Here is a 14,507-nt window from a genome sequence, read left to right on the forward strand (position 1 = left end):
GGTCATGTGACCCGAAAGGGATCATGACCCACAGGTTGAGAACTGCTGTGTTAGATCATTGGTATTCAATGTTTAAATGGCATTTAAGAATGATAATACTTAATTTCAATGACAATAATGAAAATATATAAACTTATTTTATAACAATGCCTATCTATACTTTTTTTTTTTTTTGTGAGACAGAGTCTCCTTTTGTTGCCCTCAGTAGAGTGCCATGGTGTTACAACTCACAGCAACCTCAAACTCTTGGGCTTAATTGATTCTCTTGCCTCAGCCTCCCCAGCCTATGGAGCTACAGGTGCCCACTACAATGCCCAGATATTTTTTGGTTGTAGTTATTGTTGTTTGGCATGCCTGGGCTGGATTTGAATCTACCAGCTCCAATGTATGTGGCTGATGCCCTAGCCACTGAGCCACAGGCACTGAGCCTATCTATACTTTTTAATGAAATTAAACAGAAAATGTATGCCTGAGAAAACTTTCAACTTTGATTACAGTAAGTATACCTTCTTTTTTTCTTTTTGTAGTTTGAGAGAAATGTGCCTTAAATGTTAAAGCTCATTTATGTGTTTAAAACAATACATAGGAGACAGGCAAACAAGTATATTACATGGTGATTAGAACTGGAATTCAAGGTCATCCCACATGATATCCTGCATAGAAGAGATGGGAAGTGGCAAGAAGGCTTGCTATGATCTGTGACTTTGAGTAGATGCTCTGCAAATGGGGGTCATTTTCTTGGGTGTCTTATCTTCTGTCATCTCTGATGAGAACTCTTTCTCACTGGACTCATCACTTGAGAAGGGAACTTTGGGTTTCTTTTTGCAACTTGCTGCTGAGTGTTTGGATGCTGACGGGTAGTACGGAGGGGTTCAGGTATATCAAAGTCACTGTCCAAGGCTGCAGAAGCAAGAGGCTGGTGCCTAAAGACAGTGGGTTGTTTCCTGGCTGATGGGGCTCTCTAGCTATCTTCTTGGCCATTCTCAAGCTCCTCTGTTCCATTTAGCCCTCTGGTGTATAAGCCCAAAGCTTCTGCTCAAACTCATCTATTATAGCCTTGCCCTCAGGCTTGGCCCCACCCGCAGATTGCTGGCAACTGACAAAAAGGCGCTAAAGATGGATTCATCTGACAGTTTATCTCCAAAGCAGTCAAAACTATCAAGCATTTTGTGGAGGCCTCACTCTGTAAGGGGCAGCTGTGACATACAGTAGGCCAGGTCCCAGTGCTGCTGCTCAGTTCTGACTGTGTGGTGTTGTTGAACATCAAATATCACTTTCCATGTTGTGCACCAAATGTGGGGGTCCTGTTCTGGGAGCAGGGTTTCCTAAGATCTGTGGAAGCTGGTGGTGACTGACTGAAGAAATATAGAGTTAGAAATGATGGTAAAGAAAGAAACATGAGACATAGAGTAGAATTAAAGGTGGGAACTCAGGGGTCCATTGCCTGTTTGTGGGCTTCTGGCAATGGCACTAGGTGTTTGCTCCACTCTGCTTTTATTGAAGTCTATTTGCCCAGAGAGTAAGATGAGGGAGAGAACAAAGATGCCAGCAGTTTCTCTGAGTGAGCATATCAGCTCCTGTTATTATTATTAACCTTAAGGGTAGCCTTGAGAAATCTGAAATCTGAGCCTTATATTGGGAGAGCCTCCAGCTTGGGATCACACAGATTTCTAGGGAGGTGTTATACTCTGCTAGTTCCCTGTAGAATAAAATGCCACTGGTGTTAATCTCCTCTGAGGAATCAGTGGGAGGGAGGAATTTTCCTCCCATCACCACCAAAGAGGATCTTCTTCTGTGATAAGGGATACAAGCTCTTCTGCCCGTATCTCAAGCTACTCCCTTGACCTCTGCTCCAGGCAAATGCAAATCTCCACAGTGGGTATCTGCTTTGCCTGTTTACTAGGCAGGAAATGACCCAGTTAATATATCTTTCTAGGTCTTTGCCATAGCCTCTTCTATGACCAGCAGTTTTCCCCAGAGTGCTCACAGACCCAGCAGGGGTGTTTGTAAGCTGTATCCCCAATGGGCTAGAATTTCACAAAAGGCAGAAAGCTTGCTGGTGATGGCTAGCTTAAATGTAAACTAGCAGACTTTTCTTTGTTACAACTCACTCAGCTTACTTTTTAATTTTCCTCTTTTTCTGGGGTGCTTTCCCTTGCCAAGAATAGAGTCTTCAGTCCCCATTCTCCCAACAGTGTGGAACCACTGACACAGCTTTTCCACCAAGCTCTCTGTCTGCTTGTCCTTGGTGATATAGAACAGGAGCTGCCTCATGATAGTGTGGAAAGGCTCTTTCTCCGCTCACTCCCTCAGGGTCTGACAGGCAGCTAATGATATCTGGAAGGAGATTATAGGCTGTGTTGCCCTTATGGAAAAGTTCATTGAAGAAGTTCTTGGCCAGGGTGCAATCTGAGGCTCAGTCAATGAACAGCACTGCCGTCTTGCTCGCTTGCCCCTTCACATTCACCATGTCCTTAAGGATGAGGTGGGTCATAACCAGCCCTGCTGTTTTCCACACTTGTGGAGCTGAGTCCCAGAGGTAAGCATATAGATGAGGTGTCCAGGGGTCCACCAGGTTTGGGAAGTGGATGACCAGATCCCCAGTGGCAACCATGAGGTTAGACCTGACAGTGGGAAGTGAAGACTTTTCTAGCATGGTGAACAGAAGACAAAGCTACAAGTCACAGAAGGTGGCACTGATCATGCAGAACTTACTGAGAGCAAGTAAAGCAGCTGCAGAGATGTCTGGGTTGCTACAGAGGCAGGGATTGTTACAGACTTTAAGCAAAAGTGGAACAAAGGCAGCAAGTGTCTGTTTGCCATCTAATAGTTCCATCTCACAGATACCATGCATCAGTTCTGCCTCCATGTCATCAGCAGTCACCCAACTAGTCCCAGCTCCTCCTCCATGGTGGTCTCAGAGCTTGTATTCTTCTCCTTTGGATCTTTAGTCTTATGTTCCTGGCCTCCCTGAAGAACTCAGCACTGACAGAGCTCTCCACTCACTGCCTGTTCCAAATGTACTATCTGCTGCAGAGCCACATCCCAAGCCAGAGACAGCAGGTTCATCAGTAGGAAAGTGGGGCTCATGGGAGGGTCTCCTTTGGGCCCTCTTAGGTAGTGCTCTTCTCCCCCAGCTTCTCCAAGACCTGCTTTGCACAGCTATGCAATATCTGGGCACAGAGCATCTCAGGACCCTCTGCTAGTTGGTATATGAGAGTCACTACCACTTCTTTGAATGGGATCCAGAGTGGGTCAGGGTGGAGAAAGCCTTTTGTGATTGTCTCCCATAGTTATTCAAATGACTTGTGTTCCTGAGGCAACCAGAAGGGAGGATGATGTTTGCCCAGAGAAGGGTTTATCTTGTCAGAGACATTGGCAATGGCAAGGCACACCTGATGGGCCAGCCTGTGGTCCTGTGGAAACTTCTCATCCAACCATATGCTCACCAATGTGTCCAAGTTGTTTCCGACAATTTCTGGTTTTCCTCATGCCACCATGCCAAGAAGATGACAGAGGAACAGAGCTCCAGGGGGATGCAGGGGGCCTTCTTGGTAGCCCGTTCCCATAACAGTTGGGTTACTGCTGATTTCAGTTCACCCTTCTATACAAACTCACAGAGAATTTCCTTAAGACACTGAATGGTCCCAGCTGAGGCATCCATAGCAGCAAAGAAAGATTCTGAATCAAAGCCTGGGCTTTGGTTCTAGCAGAGTCCCCTTGGGGGTTAAGGTAAAGTTGGCAATAGACATTAAGCATAGCTTAATGACACCAGGTTCCTTAGACCAGATGAAGGGCAGCATTCGTCTTACCCCAAATAGGGCCTGGGGTACCCCAAATTGGAACACCATCACAAAGAAATCAATCATTTCCTGTACCACTGTAGTGTTTTCATACATCATCTTGCTGATGATGCTAATGGCCATGATAATCTTCTGAGAGAATTTGTAGGTGTCCTGCAGATATTGCATCAACACCTCTTGCTTCAACAGTTCATCATTTTGGCTGGATTTCTCAGGCTCTGACATAATGGACTTGTCTTTACAGTTTGCCCTGAAACCATGTTCTCTGCAGACCTGGTCTTATCTTGTGTGGAAGCTACTTGGCCTTTAAAAATAATTCCTAACAGATTCAGGAATCTGGTCTCTTCTAACTCCTCGGGGTCTGTATGACTGAAGGGTTCAGACTCCTGGAAGTGGCCTGTGGCTTCTCAAGTGAGAATAATGGCCTGCTTGTAACTAGTTTTGGCAAGCAATTTAATGGATGCATCCTTTCACCTCTTTCAGATTCTCTGTATTAGTAATTTGCTCACTAATTTCCTCTTCTTCCTGGGGAAGCTTTAGGAACTGCTACAGGTAGACTTTAACTACAGCAGCATGGTTTCCCATTCCTCTTCTATGTCCAGCACTGTAGATGCAGCTGCAGTTCACATCCTGTGCATCCAGCTGCTAACCTCTTTTCTAGCCAATCCTTTTTCCTGCAAGCTTATTGATACATTAATAAGCACAATATTGCACATCATGTAATTCTCTTCATCCAGATGATCTAGCACAGTGGTTCTCAACCTTCCTAATGCTGCAACCCTTTAATATAATTCCTCATGTTGTGGTGACCCCCAACCATAAAATTATTTTCGTTGCAACTTCATAACTATAACTTTGCTACTGGTATGAATTGTAATGCAAATATCTGATATGCAGGATGTATTTAGGCAACCCCTGTGGAAGGATCATTCAACCCCCAAAGGGGTCACAACCCAGAGGTTGAGAACCACTGAAATGCATATACTGGACATCAGAATAGGTGGGACACGTTCTGCTAGTTCTGTCAGGAAGGCTGCAAAGCCTTTTTCCCCAGAAAGGTCCTGACTCAGCTCCTGGGGACACTTCTGTCCAATCTCTGTTATAATCTCTCCCACTATGCTCTTCATTCCATAATCAGCTGTCCATAGACTCACAGCTGTCACCAGTACAGGTGCCAGGTGTTCAAAGTGCTGCAGCATCTGGATGATCTTCACAGTGGCACTAAGCATATGGTTATAGCATGTCAAAGCCATACCAAGTAGGTGTGTTATGGCTTCCCAGATTGGGGAGGGGGTTCTTCTGGTAACTAACAGTGGGATTCTCCAGAAGTCAGTAGCAATAGTCAGTTACCAAACTGACAAATTCCTCTTCAATGACTAAGTCATTCCATAGGAATGTCCAACTGAAGTAGCTATGTTAAAAGCTGAAGAATTGGTTGTCTTTCTTCCTCCCAGTCAGAGCCATGAGATGCCTTGGTTTGGGCTTTCTTACCTTTCCCACCAAGATCCAGGTCTATGAGGTTGGCTTGTCTGACTGGTGATGATCTCAAAGGATTCCAAGAGGTGTATCAGAGCATAACAGTTCATTTTGAGGGCATTTAGGTGGGCGTTTCTATCTGATAAACTCAAGATTGTATTATCTAGGATGGCTGGAAGTTCCTGGAGTGGTGGCGGGATACCACTTTTATGAGGAATTCCAAAGTATCTTTTTTGAGGATCTATATTTCGAAAGTGATGTAAAATTCTGTGGATAGTACCAAAGTGCTCCAGCATAGCCAGTGGTCTCTAATCTTGGAAGACATTCTGAAATGCTCTAAGCTATGCAAGGAGATGTCTGATGGACAGTATGTCTTGTACAACATACTGATTCAGCCTCCACTTTTCAGCAACTCTTCTGGGGATAAGGGCAGATGGAACTCAGAAAGTTGGGGAGACATGCTTCTCCTGGTAGCTCAGAGGGCTGGGGACCTCACTAGCTGCTGTTCTGTTTCTGCGAGTCAGGCTGAAATGGAGTATACATTCTTGATACTCTATTATTCCATAGAGTTAAGTATGTTTTAAATGAATTGTGAGAAAATAAACATTCTTCTTGCCTGCATAATTTTGAAGTATAGATATTTAAGCAGTATTTCAATGGATTTTTCCAAAAGTAGCTCTATTTTAAGATGTAGATATCTTCTGCTATTTATTCTGTTTGTTCCCCCGCCCCAGGGGAGGATGTTAGTGTCACCATCAATGAGAATTTTGTTGAAATATTACGTTTTGTTTATAAATGTTCATATGCAATTAACAATTATTTCTCAATTCTTATGTTTAAAAATATAAATAAAACATCACGATAATTTTCCCAGCATTTCTTTTCCCCCTATAATTAAAATACAAAAATACCAAGATGATATGTAATTAAAAAATAGACGAAAACTCAGAAGTCCAGGCAAATTAAAGTGTTTACATCATTTGAATAATTTAAAGCACACTTGATAGAAGAGGAATTATTTATTGAAATATCTTGTTAATTAATTTCGACATTATTTGTCTTCTTTGGTTGAGATTACATAGGAATCCTAGTTGGGAATAGAAAGAAAAATTAAAGTTTTCCTTGAGGAATATATTTATAGTAGGAATTCCTGATTATTTAGAGTTAGTATATTGTTTGGGTTCAAATATTGTTTTATGACTATTATGAATCTAGGTAGGGACTGGGCAAGGAGAATAGTTTTCTTCTTGATCTTGCACCCTTTTGTATTAATTGAGGCATCCTGTCCCCTGAGATTAATGTGTAAGAGGAAAACTTTATAATAACATGAAGCAAGAGAATGCAAATTTAATGTCATTCCCTTAACTACTCATGAAAAGAAAACCTGATTTTTAACATGCAGTAAGCTTCCCCAGTGCCTCTTTCTTGTCTACAGAGTCTAATCTTTGAGAGGCAGATGCATACTTCTTTGGCTAAAAGTACTGAGCACAATTGTATACCAAACATATCAAGAGGGAAATTGAGAGGAGTTGCAATACTATTGCTCAGTTTTGGAAACACTTTTATAGTAGTGGACAAATACTGGCCTCATGCCGGCTCCCAAAATTCCTCCTACAGAGTGTAATCTCCTGAGAGATTTTTCATTATTGTCTTCACTACTTAGAGCAACAGTAAAGGCAGATTGAGTGAAAATGGTCATTGAAATCCATTTTTAATCTTTCAAACACACAAATTAGTTGTGAATTATTTATCAAGAACATCCAGGTGGGTGCTAATACTGTCAAATCAGCTCTCTATTTTTCCATTACCTAGAGTGTTTGAGCCTTGAAAATACTGCTGTCAACTCCTATTACTTTTCTTTTACGAATTTTCAATTTGTTTTCCAAAAATACTTTGATGTACTATCAGAGAACTGAGAGATGTTTCTTTACTCTTTAGTGACATAGTCAAATCACAGAGAAAAACTATTTAGTACTTGGATCAACTAATGTTTAGATACTAGAGAAAAATTTGAAGAGGAAGTTGGAGAAGGAAAAGTTGCAGGAAGAAATTTTTTTTTAAAAAAGGAAGGTTAAGATGATAGTAACACTTTGGGCGCTAGAGTGTGCATTGTACTAATCTTACTACCCTCCTCAGTGGGCTTGTTTTAGGAAAGAATGAGTCAACCAAAATGTTTTGACTGAGAGTTGCCTAGTTAGAAATATTATGCTACCATGTAACAAGATCATTTTTGAAAGATGCACCTAAGTTGCAAAAGCTAACTCTTATTGAGCACTTAAATACTACAAGTAATCCTCATAAAAACCCAGGGTTAAGACCTAGTAATGTTTCCAGTTATTGACAAGGAGACCCAGAGAGGAACAGATTGAAGAACTTGTCCAAATGTACATGGTTAGCAAGTGGGGAAGAAGAAAAACTTGGACACACACATTCTCTCTCCAGTTGACATATGCCCCCTCTTCCATTCACTATATCTAACTTTACAAAAATATTCTCTAAAAGCATTGGGTAACCCTTTACCAAAGCAATAAAAATGCCTGGAAAGTATCTTCTACAAAATTTGGACAAAACACTTACCCTGCTTGCAATTCTGATGGACATCATGGAACTGATACCTGTGCCCTCCCCATAATACCCCTCTCTGCTCTCTTTGCTCAATTTGATGTTGAGTAAGATCATCTACTTACTCTGGATGATCTTCACAGTGGCACTGAGCATATGGTTATAAGAAGAGGCCAAAAAGTACGAGGCAGAGAGTAAGGCAGTAGGTATGAGGGAGAATTGCAGGGGCATGAATCCAAAACAATGTACATTTTTTTAATCTATCAGAGAAAAATAACATAAAGCTTAAAATAGACAAAATAAAATAATAAAAAAAAGTTAGCACCTCTGATGTGCCACACACTTTTTCACGTAAAACTCCCTAACCCTAACCCTGCAATGTACTATTACCCTTTTTAAAGACCAAAGCAAATAAGGCGTTTTTATTGTTTTGGTGAAGAGTCACCCAATGCTCTATTTTTGTAAAGTTAGATATAGTGAAATGGAAGAGGGGGCAAATGTCAACTGGAGAGAGAATGTCCGTGTCCAAGTTCTCCCTTCTTCTGCCAAGTTCATTTTTCTAGTTTATGCTCTGCTGCCCTGGGATGATAAAACATACTGGTAGACCTTAGTTCTAAAGTCAGTCCAAAACCTTTGATTTCCAAATAATACCCCTGGCTTACTTTGAGGAAATTATTTAACCTCTCTGCAACTTGATTTCTTTATTTGCAAAATGGGAATAATAATGACACACAAAGAGTTGTGAGCTGACCCATATACAGGTGCATAAAAGACTGTTTGCCAGGCAGAGAGTAGGCTCAATAAAATTTTGAAAATGTAAACAGTTTTTGTTTTCTGTTATTACGAGCCATTGCCACATTAGCACCAAATGAACAAGGCAGGAGTGCCCACTTTCACCTGTGCAATGCTGTGCTGGAGGTCTTAGCCAATGCCAAAAAGCAAAACAAACAAACAAACAAACCAAAGAACCCCACAAGTTATATAGACCATAAAGGAAGAGATATAATTATCTTTATTCACAGATGATATGGTTGTGAATGCTGAAAATCCTATAGAATTGACAGAAAAGCTACAAAAAGTTCTGAGTATAGTGTAAACATAGATTTAAAATCAGTATGTAAAAAACAACTGTATTTTTACACTAGCAACAAAAATTAAAGTTAGAAAATACTAGTTGTAGTAGCCTCAAAAAATATGAAATAGTTGGGAAAATGTAACAATACATGTAGAAAAATTTATACACTAAAAACTATAAAACATTGCAAGGAAAAATTAAATACAACAAGATAAACAGAGTAATATAGTACAGGTTGAGCACAGCTAATGCAAAAATCTGAAATCAGAAATGCTTCAAAATTTGAAACTTTCTTGAACACTGACATAAATGCTGCAAGTGGTAAGTCAACACCTAATCTCATGTAGTGGGTTGTGGTCAAAATGCAGGCACACAAAGTGGTTTACTAGGCTCTCACCAAGGCCACGCTGAAGCAGTGAACAGAGCGTGGTGTGGAGGGTTTCTAAAGAGCTCAGCATGACAGCTGTGGTAGGCTCAGTTGCCAATGCTTGGAACGTGGCAGCTGGAGACACGTGCATGCCTGGCACAACCTCTGGCCTGCAACTATGTTCAGTGATGATAACAAGTAAGGAGGTGACTTTGAAGGGTTCCAAATGTCAAGTGAGAAAAAAATGATGTTTGACCTCACTATATGTGCAAAACATAAGCCTTCAGTAGGGGGTCCATCAAGTAAGCCGGAAGAAGAGAATATCAACGACATTTTTAATGTCAGTAATGAGGTCCCAGTTGGTCATTCAATGAGCGATGGTGAAACAGCTGAAATAATTCTGAATAAAGGTGATTGTGAAAATAGTGACAATGAAGATGACATTAGCACTGCAGAAAAAAGCCTATAGACATGGTAAAAATGTGTGATAGGACTGCTGAAGGATTAGAGCAGCATGTATTCATAACAATAAGAAATCATGTCAGTTTTTTAAATCAAAGAGAGACTTTTAAGACAAAAACCATTGTTAATGAGACAGATGACTCTGGAGAAAACATTTTAAAAAGCCAACCAGCAGAATGCTGCCTCATCCCTGGAAAACCCTCTTTCTGGTCCCCTCAAGGGTTTCTGATGTTTCTCCTTACCTAAGAAAAATAAAATACAGTGTGTGGTCATCTTTTTTTGTTATATATAAGGGTACAAATTTTTAGGTTGCACTATTCTCACTTCCAAGGCAAATTTCAAGCTGTTAGATGAATCCTTCTCTCAGGGAATGTGCTGAACACCCTGGCATTATGCACATTAGGTGAGATCCCACCAATTGCCCTCCTTCTTCCTGCCAATTGCCCTTTCTCCCTTCTCTCTCCTCCCTCCTCCTCTTGCTAGATTATATTTGTGTTTTATCATTCATGTGGGAATGTAATTATTTATATATTGGCTTCATATTAGTATTGAGTACATTGGATTTTTTTTCCATTCTTGAGATACTTTACTAAGAAAAATGTGTTCCAACTCCATTCAGGTAAACGCAAAAGATGTAATAGTATCTTACATCTTTTGTAAGATTTTGTAATAGGCTGAATAGTATTCCATGGTATACATAATATTTAACCAATTCATGGGTTGATGGGCATTTGGGTTGCTTCTGCATCTTGGCAATTAGGAATTGAGATGCAATACATATTCTGGAGCAAATGTCTTTGTGGTAAAATGATTTTTGTTCTTCTGGGTAGATACCTAGTAATGGAATTGCAGGATCAAATGGAAGGTCAACTTTTAGTTCTTTAAGAATTCTCTATACTTCTTTCCATAAAGATTGTATTAATTTGCCATCCCACCAGCGATGTGGAAGTGTTCCCTTCTCTCCACATCCACACCCACATCTGCAATTTTGGGATTTTGTGATGTGGGTTAATCTTACTAGAGTTAGGTATTACCTCAGAGTGGTTTTGCATTTTTCTGATGATTAAAGACAATCAGCAGTTTTTCATATATTAGCCATTCATCTGTCATCTTCAGAGAAGTTTCTGTTCAAGTCTCTTGCCCACTTATAAATGGGGTTATTTGCTCTTTTCTTGTTGATTAACTTGAGTTTTCTTAGATTATAGTTATCAGGCCTTTGTCAGATTTGTAACATGCAAAAATCTTCTCCCATTCCAAAGGCTGTCTGCTTGCTTTAGTTGTGCAGGAGGTTTTTAGCTTGATCAAATCCCATTTATTTATTTTTGGTGGCACTGCTATTGCTGGGAGGGGGTCTTCCTTATAAAATCTTTTCCCAGGCCAATATTTTCAAGTGTTTTTCCCACACTCTCTTCTAGAATTTTTATTGTTTTCTATTTTTAATTTAAATCTTTTATCCGGTGAGAATCAATTTTTTGTCGATGGTGAGAGGTGTGGGTCCAGTTTCAGACTTCCACACCTTTTAATCAAAACATAGCATCACAGGCAGGGATGGAAAGCTGTGGCTGTTTGCTATAGCTGCCAGCCAGCAGCTGATGCAGGTGTTCTGGGGACCAAACCAGCTTCTCAGGAAACCTGAACCATTATTTTTTCACTGTGTTCTTGGTGTGCTGTATTTCTTACTGTTAAGTACTTAGTACTCTGTGTGAATAAGTGTGAGAAAATGACTGCTTATCATGGCATATATATTCAGAGTCCAGAGTGATGGTGATGCTGAATAGCCACAGATTATCTCCATGAGTGGCTGAGACAGTGATTCCTTCAGTTTCTCAGGGTTCAATGTACACAAACTCTATTATATGCACAAAATTATTTAAAATATAGCATAAAATTACCCTCAGGCTATGTGTATAAAGTATACATAAAATATAAACAAATTTTTTGTTCAGACTTGGGTCCTGTCCCAAAGATATTTCTTTATATGTACATAAATATTCCAAAATCTAATATGGAAAACACTTCTAGCCACAAGAATTTCAGGTAAGAGGCTCGACCCCTGTAGCTCAGTGGCTAGGGCACTGGCCACATACACTGGGGCTGGCGAGTTTGAACCCAGCCCAGGCCTGCCAAACAACAACCACAACTACAAAAAAAAAAATAGCCATGTGCTATGGCGGGTGCCTGTAATCCCAGCTATTTGAGAGGCTGAGGCAAGAGAATTGCTTAAGCCCAAGAGTTTGAAGTTTGAAGTTGCCCGTGAGCTGTAACGCCCCGGCACTCTACCGAGGGTGACACAGTGAGATTCTGTCTCAAAAGAAAAAGAATTTCATGTAAGGGATAGTCAGCCTGTAATGTAAGTACTTGCATCAGAAGACTCAATGTTGTTAAAATGTCAGTTCTCCCCAAACTATCAACATAATCTTTTTTTTTTTTAACTTCAGAATATTACATACAGGGATATAAACATTTGGTTACATAATTTTCTGTAATCAACACAATCTACTCAAAATCCAAGCAAGTTTTGCATGGAAATTGACAAGATGATGTTTAACATTTATATAGAAATGTAAAGAATCTGGAATAGCCAAAATAATTTTGCAAAAAATAAAGAAAGGACTTACATCACCTGTTCTCAAGACTTATTGTAAAGCCATATTAATCAAGAAAGTACAGTATAAGCATAATAATAGACATGTAGACATATGGAAAATAATTGAGAAACCAGAAAAAGGCCACCTATGTGGCTAATTGATTTTTAACTAATATGTCAGGTAATTTAGTGAGGAAAGGAAATTGTTTCTTTTCCCAAGCAGTGGTGTTAGAATAATTAGATATCCATATGAAAAAATAAAAGGTAAATAATAAAAAATAATAAAAAGTAAACTCAAAATGAATCACAGACAAAAACAAGAAAAAAATTTGTGATATTAGGGCAGGAAAAGATTTCTTAGGAAAAGTAATAATGATTAAAGCTGATAAATTGGACTTCATCAAAATTAAAAACTTCTGGTGTTCAAAAGACATCATTAGGAAAGCAAAAAGGTAAGCCATAAACTGAAAGACAAATCCATATACAGTACATGTTTCTGAAAAAGAGCTTGTATACAGAACATACTTTAAAAAAAAGGGGGGGGGGAAGCAAGCCAGTATAATCCTAGCACTCTGGGAGGCCAAGGCAAGTAGATAGATTGCTTAAGCTCAGGAGTCTGGGTACAGCCTGAGCAAGAGTGAGACCCTGTCTCTACTAAAAATAGAAAAATTAGCCAGCATGCATCTCTAGCCCCAGCTATTTGAGAGGCTGAGGCAGGAGGATTGCTTGAGCCCAGGAGTTGGAGGTTGCTGTGAGCTGTGATGATGCAATGGCACTCTACCCAGGACAACAGAGCAAGATCCTATCTCAAAAAAAAAAAAAAAAAGCCTCACATATGAGGTCTGACAATTAAATTCATGAACTGGCCACCATGTGCTTATGTTGGTAGCCTGTACAAACAGCTCAGTAAGATCTCATACCCTTGGTACATCAGTGTCTCACAGCTGTGTTTGTGTCAACCTGTGGTGGTGTCTTGCTGAGTGGCATTCATTATTGCTACATGTTTTTATGTGCCATCATGAGAACATTGGAGCTTGAATTAGAGCAAGGAACAAACATTACGTTGCCAGAGTGGAAATTCAATCAGGGACATATTAACCCAAGTTTATGAGGGTAATGCTGTGAAGGAAACAGCAGTAGATAAATGGATTAAATATTTTTCTGAGGGAAGAGAAAGCATCTCTGATGAAGCAAGGTCAGAGCAGCCAGTAATGAGCACAACTAACTAAAATATTGCAAAAAATTGTTGAATTGTGCATCAGAATCATTGCTGTTTGTGACAAGTATAGCAGAGCAAGTCAACACTGATGGAGAAACAGTAAAATCTTAACTGAACATCTTGGCCAACAACTCATGGCTCTTGCATTACACCAATGCAGCAGCTTACACAGCACTTTTTGTGAAAGAGTTTTTAGTTTTGTGAAATAACTGTATTGGAACACCCTCCCTACTCACTTGATCTAGACTCTAGTGACTTTTATGTTTACCTGAAGATAAAGGAAATATTGAAAGACAGACAATTTGATGACATCCAAGATATCAAGTGTAATATAACAACAGCTCTGATCACCATTCCAGACAAAGAATTACAAAATTGCTTTGAAGGATGCACTAGGTGTTGGTGTCAGTGCATAGCTTCATAAGAGGGGTACTTTGAAGGTGACCACAGTGATATTCAGCAATGAGGTATGTAACACTTTTTCTAGGATGGTTCTTGAACTTAATTGTCAGAGCTGATATTCAAAAGCATGGAAAATTGTGCACCACGTGTACCACTTGAAAAATATTTTTTAGGTTGTTTTAAAGATGCAATTAACCACATGACCTAGCAATTCCACTCTTAGATATTTTCCCATGATCAACCTATATGTTGATATACATTGTGTTCAGGATTGTTCACAGTAACTGTTCCAAAAAGTTTCATACCAGAAAAAACCCAAATGTTCACCAACAAACATTCACCATGTATTCATACAATGCGATAGGTATCCATATGATATAGCACTTTTCAGCAATTAAAAGGAATTAATTACACAATATTCACAATACTATGGAAGAATCTCTTGGATGAAACTAAGCACAAAATTATATGTAATGTACTATTTTACTTATGTGAAATTCTATACATGGCAAATGTAATCAATCTTTATAAAAAGGAGATCAGTAATTGCCTAG

The 14,507-nt window shown here is 39.6% G+C and overlaps 1 pseudogene; it reads right to left on the reverse strand.

Moving 5' to 3' along the window:
- Window positions 1-689: 689 nt before the first annotated feature.
- On the reverse strand, window positions 690-5,664 carry LOC100949823 (annotated as a pseudogene).
- Between the last annotated feature and the right edge of the window lie 8,843 nt (window positions 5,665-14,507).

Source organism: Otolemur garnettii, unplaced genomic scaffold, assembly GCF_000181295.1.
Source record: "Otolemur garnettii isolate 467f Iridium unplaced genomic scaffold, OtoGar3 scaffold00138, whole genome shotgun sequence".
Classification (NCBI taxonomy): domain Eukaryota; kingdom Metazoa; phylum Chordata; class Mammalia; order Primates; family Galagidae; genus Otolemur; species Otolemur garnettii.